This window comes from Apteryx rowi, unplaced genomic scaffold, assembly GCF_003343035.1.
Source record: "Apteryx rowi isolate R43461 unplaced genomic scaffold, aptRow1 scaffold_111, whole genome shotgun sequence".
Taxonomy (NCBI): domain Eukaryota; kingdom Metazoa; phylum Chordata; class Aves; order Apterygiformes; family Apterygidae; genus Apteryx; species Apteryx rowi.
This window is the reverse complement of record NW_020447320.1, coordinates 1,113,359-1,121,552: the sequence shown is the minus strand read 5'-3', so window position 1 is coordinate 1,121,552 and position 8,194 is coordinate 1,113,359.

Below are 8,194 nucleotides of genomic sequence, written 5' to 3'. Positions count from 1 at the left end.
ACTCTTTTAAAAATCCTCAAACATCAAACCTTTTGAGTTTCTAATATTTTTGCCAATGTTAAAGACATATTTCCTGAGCAGAGAAACTTTTTGAAAAGAGTGGAGCTATGGGATTCTCTGGTAGAATAAGATATCCAGATCTGGTTCTAGTAGTGCCTATCCCTAATACTTCAAGATGGCATTACCTGTTTTTCTCTTGTGTGCTTTACTCTGCTTTTTGTCCACTCTTTTTTTCCTGTGGTGTTTTCTCAGTTTCTCCTTCCTTCCCTCCTGTGGGCCAGTGTCCTGAGATGCCCGTTGGCTGCAGCGGCAGCACCTCCCTCTTGCTGCGGCCGTGCTCTCAGTCGTGCTGCCTCAGCTGCCGGGGGAGTTGCACAATGAACCAAAGGTACCGCTTTTATTCTCCCAGTGCGCTCTCTCTCTCTCTGTGCCCTGGTCGCATCTTCACTGAAGACGTATCATCTGACTTGTTTGCCGCGCTAAATTCAGAATTTAAAACATAAGCTGGATGACACATAATGGTCCACTTAAAAAAAAAATAAAATGCACTGCTGATAAGAATATTATGAGTAGTTGTAATGGACTTTTATTATTAATATGTGACATGTTCTAGGTCGTTGGAAGCCTTTTCATGGTATGCTCAGCCTCAATCTCTTCGTGTGTGGTAATAAGAACAGAGCGCTCTTCCTTTCGGTCTGGCACCTCCAGAACACAGGAAATGCTGCTCTAGGGGAATGTTGCAATTCTGAATGAATTCATTAAGAGGGGAAAATACTGTGTTAGCATTGATATTAAACATGGATTTAAATGAACCTAAAAGTAACAGCCTTTGTATCTTCACAAGGGAGAAAAGAGTTTTGTGCAGTGAAGGGTTTTTTTAGGGGAGGTGGTAGCCTTTATCAGTTCAGGTGATGGGACTGGGAAGAACAGGCAAGCTTTTGGGCTCAACCTAATTATAACTGAAGACCTGTCTAGTGATTTGGAGAGGAAAAGGCAATTTGAACTTGTGGGACAGAGCAGGGCTTTTGAAAGTGTTATGTAGTTCTCCTTTGAGGGTCAGGCCTGAAGAGTCAGAGTTAGTGACTGTGGTATTCAGTTACCTTTGTTAGCATGCGTTGCATGCAATTTACTTTTCCTAGTGTTTTCGTAAAGGAACGTGGATTAATTTAACAGTTGGAAACCTTTTGGGGCAGGAGCCATCTTTGTTTTCTGTGCTGGTAACACCATTCTTTTCATGCCTGATGCTATTTAGGCACTGCAAGAATATAAATGTATAACAACAGATGTTTGTGTCCCTAATGTTCTTAGACACCCTGATTCTGCAAATAGTTATGCACAGGAATGTGACACTTGCACAGTTAACCTCATAATCAGTGTGATGGATGAGTAAACTTGTATTTGCAGCATCAAGAGCTGAATATTATTTAAAATATAATTATATTGCAGGGTGTCTTTCCCTCAATGTCCTGTCCATCTTCCATGTGTGAGTCAGAAAACAAAAGCAGCTAAATACCTAATTATTGCTGGCTAAGCAGAGCTCACAATCACCTTTCAAACCATTCTAAAGCACAGACTTCTAGCTTTATGGTAATACATTCTCTGTTATGCCACTTGGTGGAGCTTAGTGATTTAGACTATCACATACATTGTTTTGTAAACTTACTATAGAATTATATAATAAATTGTCAGTATACCATGAGAGCTGATAAAATCCCCGCTAAGGTGCAAGTAATTCTGCTTGGGAGGAGGAGACAGCTTAGACTGACTTTTTCAGACATTTACAGGGGAGTTAGTAGACAGAAGAGCACAATTATACTAAGCAATTACGTGTGACTGCTGTGATAGCACTTACAATGCAGGTGGCTACCTTTCTTGTACAGTTCTTGCTCCTGGTCCATGTTGCAGTGATGGATCTCTTTTATCCAGATCGCTGTGTGCTTTATAATGATCTTGTAGCATGGCAGCAGTGCAGTCAGTACCAAAAGGCCAAAAGTCAGGTACCCTTGTCACCTTGGGAGTGTGGAAAATTCTTTGTCCTTCTTGTGAATCCTTAAGCTGGCTTGGTGCCCCCATGTGTCTGCGTGATGATACCTCTTAGCGAGTTAGTGCTGTATTCTACCTACTGTATTTCCTTGGCATAAAAGTGAAGTGCCAGTGCACTAAGTATGAGACTTCTGTTGAAGAGGGTGGAGGATGAAGGCTGTTTGGAGCACGGACGTTGACTTTTCAGCTGTTTTGTTTCTACCCATGTGTGCCACATTCTCTACACTACTTATGTCGCTAACCCTTGCATATGTTGTTTTTAGTAAAAGTTAATGTCATAGTAGAAGTACTTGAGAATTTTGACCGTTGGTCATGGTGGTGCGTTTACAGGCGCTGCAACTAGTCAGATGAATAGTTGCATTCCTAATATCAAACAGCTGGTTCTTATTCTCATTTGTAAAATGAATCTATTCACTTGAATGATTGTTACCTGAAGGAATGTTTTGTGTGCGGTAATGTTATATGCTCTCATCACTTCTTCAGTTCATGGGGAAAAACAGGATCAAAGGGCTAAATACAACAAGCAGCATTGTGCAGAGATGAGATCAGCACCTGTTGTTCTTATTAAACATAGAATAAGTCATGACTTATCTTTTATGTTATGAGCAATGATGGTATTGCCATTATGTCTTAAAAAATCTGCCTATTTTCCAACACAATGGATTAGACTCACTGTTTGATAAAATACAGCTTCATGCTGAAAAAAAAAGTTAGAAGTAAAGGCTATTGACTTGCTGAACATAATTATGAACTTTTTGCCAGCAGGTTGAGGAGGTGATCCTTCCCCTCTGCTCACCTCTAGTGAGGCCACACCTGGTAAGTGCTGGGTCCAGTGCTGGGCTCCCCAGTACGAGAGAGACATGCACCTGCTGGAGCGAGTCCAGCAAAGGGCCACAGAGATGATTAAGGGACCGGAGCATCTCTCATATGAGGAGAGGCTGAGAGCGCTGGGCCTGTTCAGCCTGGAGAAGAGAAGGCTCAAGAGGGAGCTTATCAACGTGTATAAATATCTGAAGGGAGGGTGTAAAGAGGACGGGGACAGACTCTTCCCAGTGGTTCCCAGTGACAGGATGAGAGGCAAGAGCCACAACCTGAGACACAGGCAGGTCTGTCTGAACATAAGGAAAAACTTTTTTACTGTGAGGGAGACTGAACACTGGAGCAGGTTGCCCAGAGAGGTTGTGGAGTCTCCATTCTTGGAGATGCTCAAAAGCCGTCTGGAAGCAGTCCTGGGCAACCTGCTCTAGGTGACCCTGCTTGAGCAAAGGTTTGGACTAGATGATCTCTAAAGGTGCCTTCCACCCTCAACCGTTCTGTGATTCTGATTCTGTTCTGTGAAATATTAACATTTTGGACAGTCCCAAATATTTTATGAAGTGCCACATTTGACTCATTGATTTGAATCCTTATTTTACTTTATCCATCTATTTTATTTTTATCGTAATGGTACTTGAGGTTCATAATAGAAAATGGTGCAAGAAGAGGGAGAGAGGTTTAAAAAATGCCAACATGCTATTTGGACTTGTGTGATACTCATGGCCACAGAGACATTTGGAAGTTAATTGGGTAGTTCATTGGAGTTTATTGCAGGCTTAAAGCCATTATTTCTTAGGAATCAAAAGCAGATAAATAAATAATACAAACTTTAGAATTATGCAGTAATTCTAAAAGAACTATTAATCATTGGCCAGATTTAGGGTGGGAAAGGTGATAGTCTGCCTGTCTAAAAAATAAACCTCACCTTCATGAATTAGCATGGTGAGATGCTGCTCTGTGTAAATCATGCAGATATTCAAAATATAACTGAGTGCACTGCTTTATTTTGCTGACTCAGCTGCCCCTTAGGGAGGCCTGAATGCAGCTTCCTAGGGGAAAGCTGTTTCTTGGGCAGGGGCAGGGAATACACCTGAGTAACTCCACGAAGCAATGAAGATACTGGCGGTGCAAAAAAATAAGATGTTACTTGCAGTAACTTGTGATGATATGAGGCACTCCCTGTCTTTTATGATATGTAGAATAAAATAGTTAAACAACTAATACTTAAATTACCATTGCCTGGCATGTCACTGAGATGGATGGGGTACTAGTTTTGGCACTGTGCAGACTTGTTTCTTCACTGCTTCGTTTTGGTTACATTTTGTAGGTTTTTTCTGCAACCCCATTAAGTCTGTTTATTTTAAGGAATCTGATAATGTTATGGCATCATGTTATTATGGGATGTGTCAGCTACTATTAAAATTTGCAAGAATTAAAAATACGGAAGGGTTTTTGAGTCTAAAGTTGGAACACTGGAATTATATATTGTACTGCGACCAGCGTTGTACCTGAGGACAAACAAGGATAAATGGAGTTTATCCACTTCTAAGTTGAGTCATGCACATTTTCCCCACTTCATCTTGCTGCTTGGCCTGCTCCATGTGCTGGGTGAGTTTGCCAGTAACATCCATGATTGTGCCACACAAACTTGAGATTTTTTTTAGGTATTTGCCACATAAATTTGTGTTAACTTGATGACTTGAACTATCTATAAACTGATCTGATCTGTAAACAAATAGCAAGAACAGAACACAAATGACCTGAGAAGATGTTGTTGAAACTGAGTTTTTAAATTATTATTATTCTTTTAAAGAAAACACAATTATTATATAACACTGCATTAGGATCAGTAGCACATGTGTAATAGTAAAAGCACACCCTCAGTGCAACTGAAAGTAGCTCTCAATTGGTGTTTGACCCATTTTTAATCAAGTTCTAAATTATATAAAAAACAAATTAATAGAAAACTGGAGGCCAATATAAATGTTTCCATGGTCCACTGCAAACATTTATTTTAAACAAATAAAAAATTTCTCAGTATCTGAAAATCTGAAAGTCAAGCTGTTAACTGGACTTATCTTTCTTGCTGAAAACTAACAAATATGGAAAGAAAATAATGGCTGTTATTAGCAGAAAAAGTTATTTCCCCCCTTTTAAAAATAGCACTAGCTATTAACTTTCGCAAGATGTCCTGCTCTATGTTAGTTAGTGGCTGGTGGTTCCTTACATCAGTCAATGGAATGGTTAGGGGGGAGTCACGGACGAAATAGCGTTATCTGCTTGTCAAGGGAAATCTCCGGCCACGGTCTGGGCGGGGAGGGGCGAATGTGCGGCTCGTTCAGCTTTTTGCACGGAGAATTTCATCCACGGTGATGAACATTTTGACTTGCATATGCACCAAGAACAGTTCTTGAACTCAAAGGCTTGATTAAGATTGGTATGTCTCAGGTATCACCTTGACTACCTTTTTGTTGAAAAGTGCTACAATTTACAATGCCACCTGCATAAAAGCTTGCTATCAGTGGTGCATCTATTTCAAGGTTGCTCTGATGTTGCTTTAACAATCAGGAAAACTGTAACTGTTTATCCTTTTCTACGCCCTTTGACAATAAAGTGTGCCCTTATCTATCTCTCTGTCTGTCTGTCTGTCTACTGGCTTGCACACTGCTGAAATCAGGATAGCCAGAGAATCAATAGCTTATTTCCATTTTGGGTAAATTAAGGCAGGAACAGAAGAAGTTATGGAAACTGAGCTTGTAGGGCTCTGTTCAAATCAGCTAAGGGGTGTTTGGCTAAATTATAGGTACAAATAGTGTGTCAGTCTTTCTCCTTAGGTTTCCTTAAAGAGTCCATCCTGTGTAGCTGTCAAGCTCTCCTCCCCAAGCAGGGATTTGCATTTGAATGGCAGCTCTTTCGTGAGGCTCCTGAAACGGAGAACATGGGTGAGTGTTCAACCGAGCGCTGAACACGCTGAGCATGTTGCCAGCTGCCATATGGATTCTGGCCATTAACACCCTGGAAGGCCTCGATAGGCAGTTCCTGAGGGCTGAAAAATGTTTCTCTCTCTGCTAGGGAGCATCATTTTGCTGGGAAAGGCTGGTGGTAGTGGTAGTAGAGAAATGGATTAGACTATGCATCAGTTCCAGATTCACTCTAAAATGTTGCCCTATATGCGTAATAAAGCCAAAATGTTGCGTTGCTCCCCTTATAGATTTGATGCTGCACAGAAACACATGTGACTATCTAAGCTTACTCAGTTGAACAAATTTAAAGTGGCACAGAAAATGTCAAACAGTGGGAGTGTGAAGAAGCTTTTGCTTTTTGTTTAAGTAATATTAAAAAAACAGCCCGTGTAAACAAATCCACAGCATTGGACTGTGGATCACTATTAAGTTTGTGACATGCAAATTATGTTAATTTTTCAGTAAGAAGATGGGCACAGGAAGAGCACTGGACACATGCAACCCTCTTGAAACTGGACAACCCAACAAACACCAGAGGTAACTCAGCCATGGGAGGACGGTTCTCCCTTCGCCTCCCCACCACTGAGGGCTGGTAAGCATTATCATGTTGCGGATTCCAAAGCAGCTCCGCAGCATTTATGTTCCTGGTCCGGGTCCTATTCCTTCTGAAGCTCTGCTCTATTATAATCTTCCTTAGGCTGATTCCTACAGGTTGAAAGGAATAGAGTTTTCTTCGTTGTTGATAACAGTTTTGTTTTGTTTTGTAAATACTGGTTCTGCACTGAGGAAAGAGCCTGTTTGGAGGGCTAGGGGAATCCTTCCAAATCTAGAAGATCTAGTACTATAATGGGGAAATAATTTTCAGTCTTCCTCAATTGTAGCGTTCTTTGCACTTTTTCCTCAGGGTTATAGAGTAATCTCAAACTTCCAATATTAAAGTGGGCAAAGGATAATGATATCCTTTCCCTTCTCTCTTAGTTTCTGATGCGATGCTCATCTGAATGTCTAGATCTTTGCCTTCCTCCAAAAAAGCCTTGCAGAGAAAGGCAAGTGGCTGAATCAAGTGCCTTTTTTCCCATATTTTTCTTGGTTGTGGTTTCTTTGTCATTTTGGTTTTGGCATTTGGCTGTCTCTAGACCCTTTCCCATTTTCTTCTGTCTACCTGCTGAGTGAAATGTTGGCTGCTACTTTCAGTTCTCTCATTAGCCTGAATGTTGTTTTTCTACCTGGAGGTGGGAATTTATCTAGCTGGGAAGGGAGTTCTAGGTCAAGAATACATCATAACTGGGAGAAGGCTTCAGAACTCTTCACCTTCCCCGCTTTCCTCTTGGTAACTTCATAATACTTTCTGTCCATTAAACCACTCCCCATAGAGTAAGAAGAGCCTGACATACAGAACTGACAATAGGTAATTCAGTAATTTTATACGTCATACAAACCTGTATTTTATGCAACAATTGCAAGTGCTACTGGTATTGTATTTGAACACTTCAGGAAACAAACCATTGAAAGATTGAATGTATCCGTAACACTGAATTACTAAAGGCATCAACCGTGGGTTTTTTTAATGAGAACATCGGAGCTTCTATGTAAAGTAACACCTGTTTTCTTATTTAACTAAGGATTAGAAAAATACTTTTTTTAAAATGAATTAATTAAAAACGATTGCCTGGCAGTCAACTTGGGTGTATCCAGAAATCTCAGGGAACAACTATTGGTAAATCTTCTCTTTTTTTATTTAGTTACATTTTAATTACCAAAACATGTTGAATGTATGCATGTGTGTGTGAATTTAATACTTAAGAAAGCAAGCTTGACAGGGGCGGAGACCAGAGTCCTTTCATGTACTTGCGGAACAGAAATGTCCCAGCTAGTGCTGGGCAGAGCCTGTAGAAAGCAAGGCTTCTGCATCTCAAGCCTAACCTAAGGGGAAGCAGAGCTTGATCTTCAGCTCCATCCAAGTTTCTCTGAGTCTACGCTGATACTAAGTGTCAATCATACTGCACTGCGAGGTCGTTTATTCACAGAGTGGTCATGGAAGCTACCAGCCTGCAAGCAATGAAAAAATAAAATAAATAAATCTGGTTCCGTGTGGCAGATGGTGTGTTCAAATCAACAGCTGAGGAGGAAAGTGCTCTGTTGTATTATCCAATGCTATGAGTGAGTTATTCCTGATTCGTGTTTTACAGTAGGAGGGTTTTGAAACATGACAAGCAAGTGGGAAGTTTGGGGCTCTTCTAAGTAGTTCTTCCTTTTAATTGCATGGAAAAACGATTGGCCGTTTGGTGCAGCAGTCTTCTCTTTGCTGCGCGCTGGACCCTGCAGCACCGGCGCCCTGCCCAGCCCGCCCGAGGAGGCGCCTCCGGAGGGGG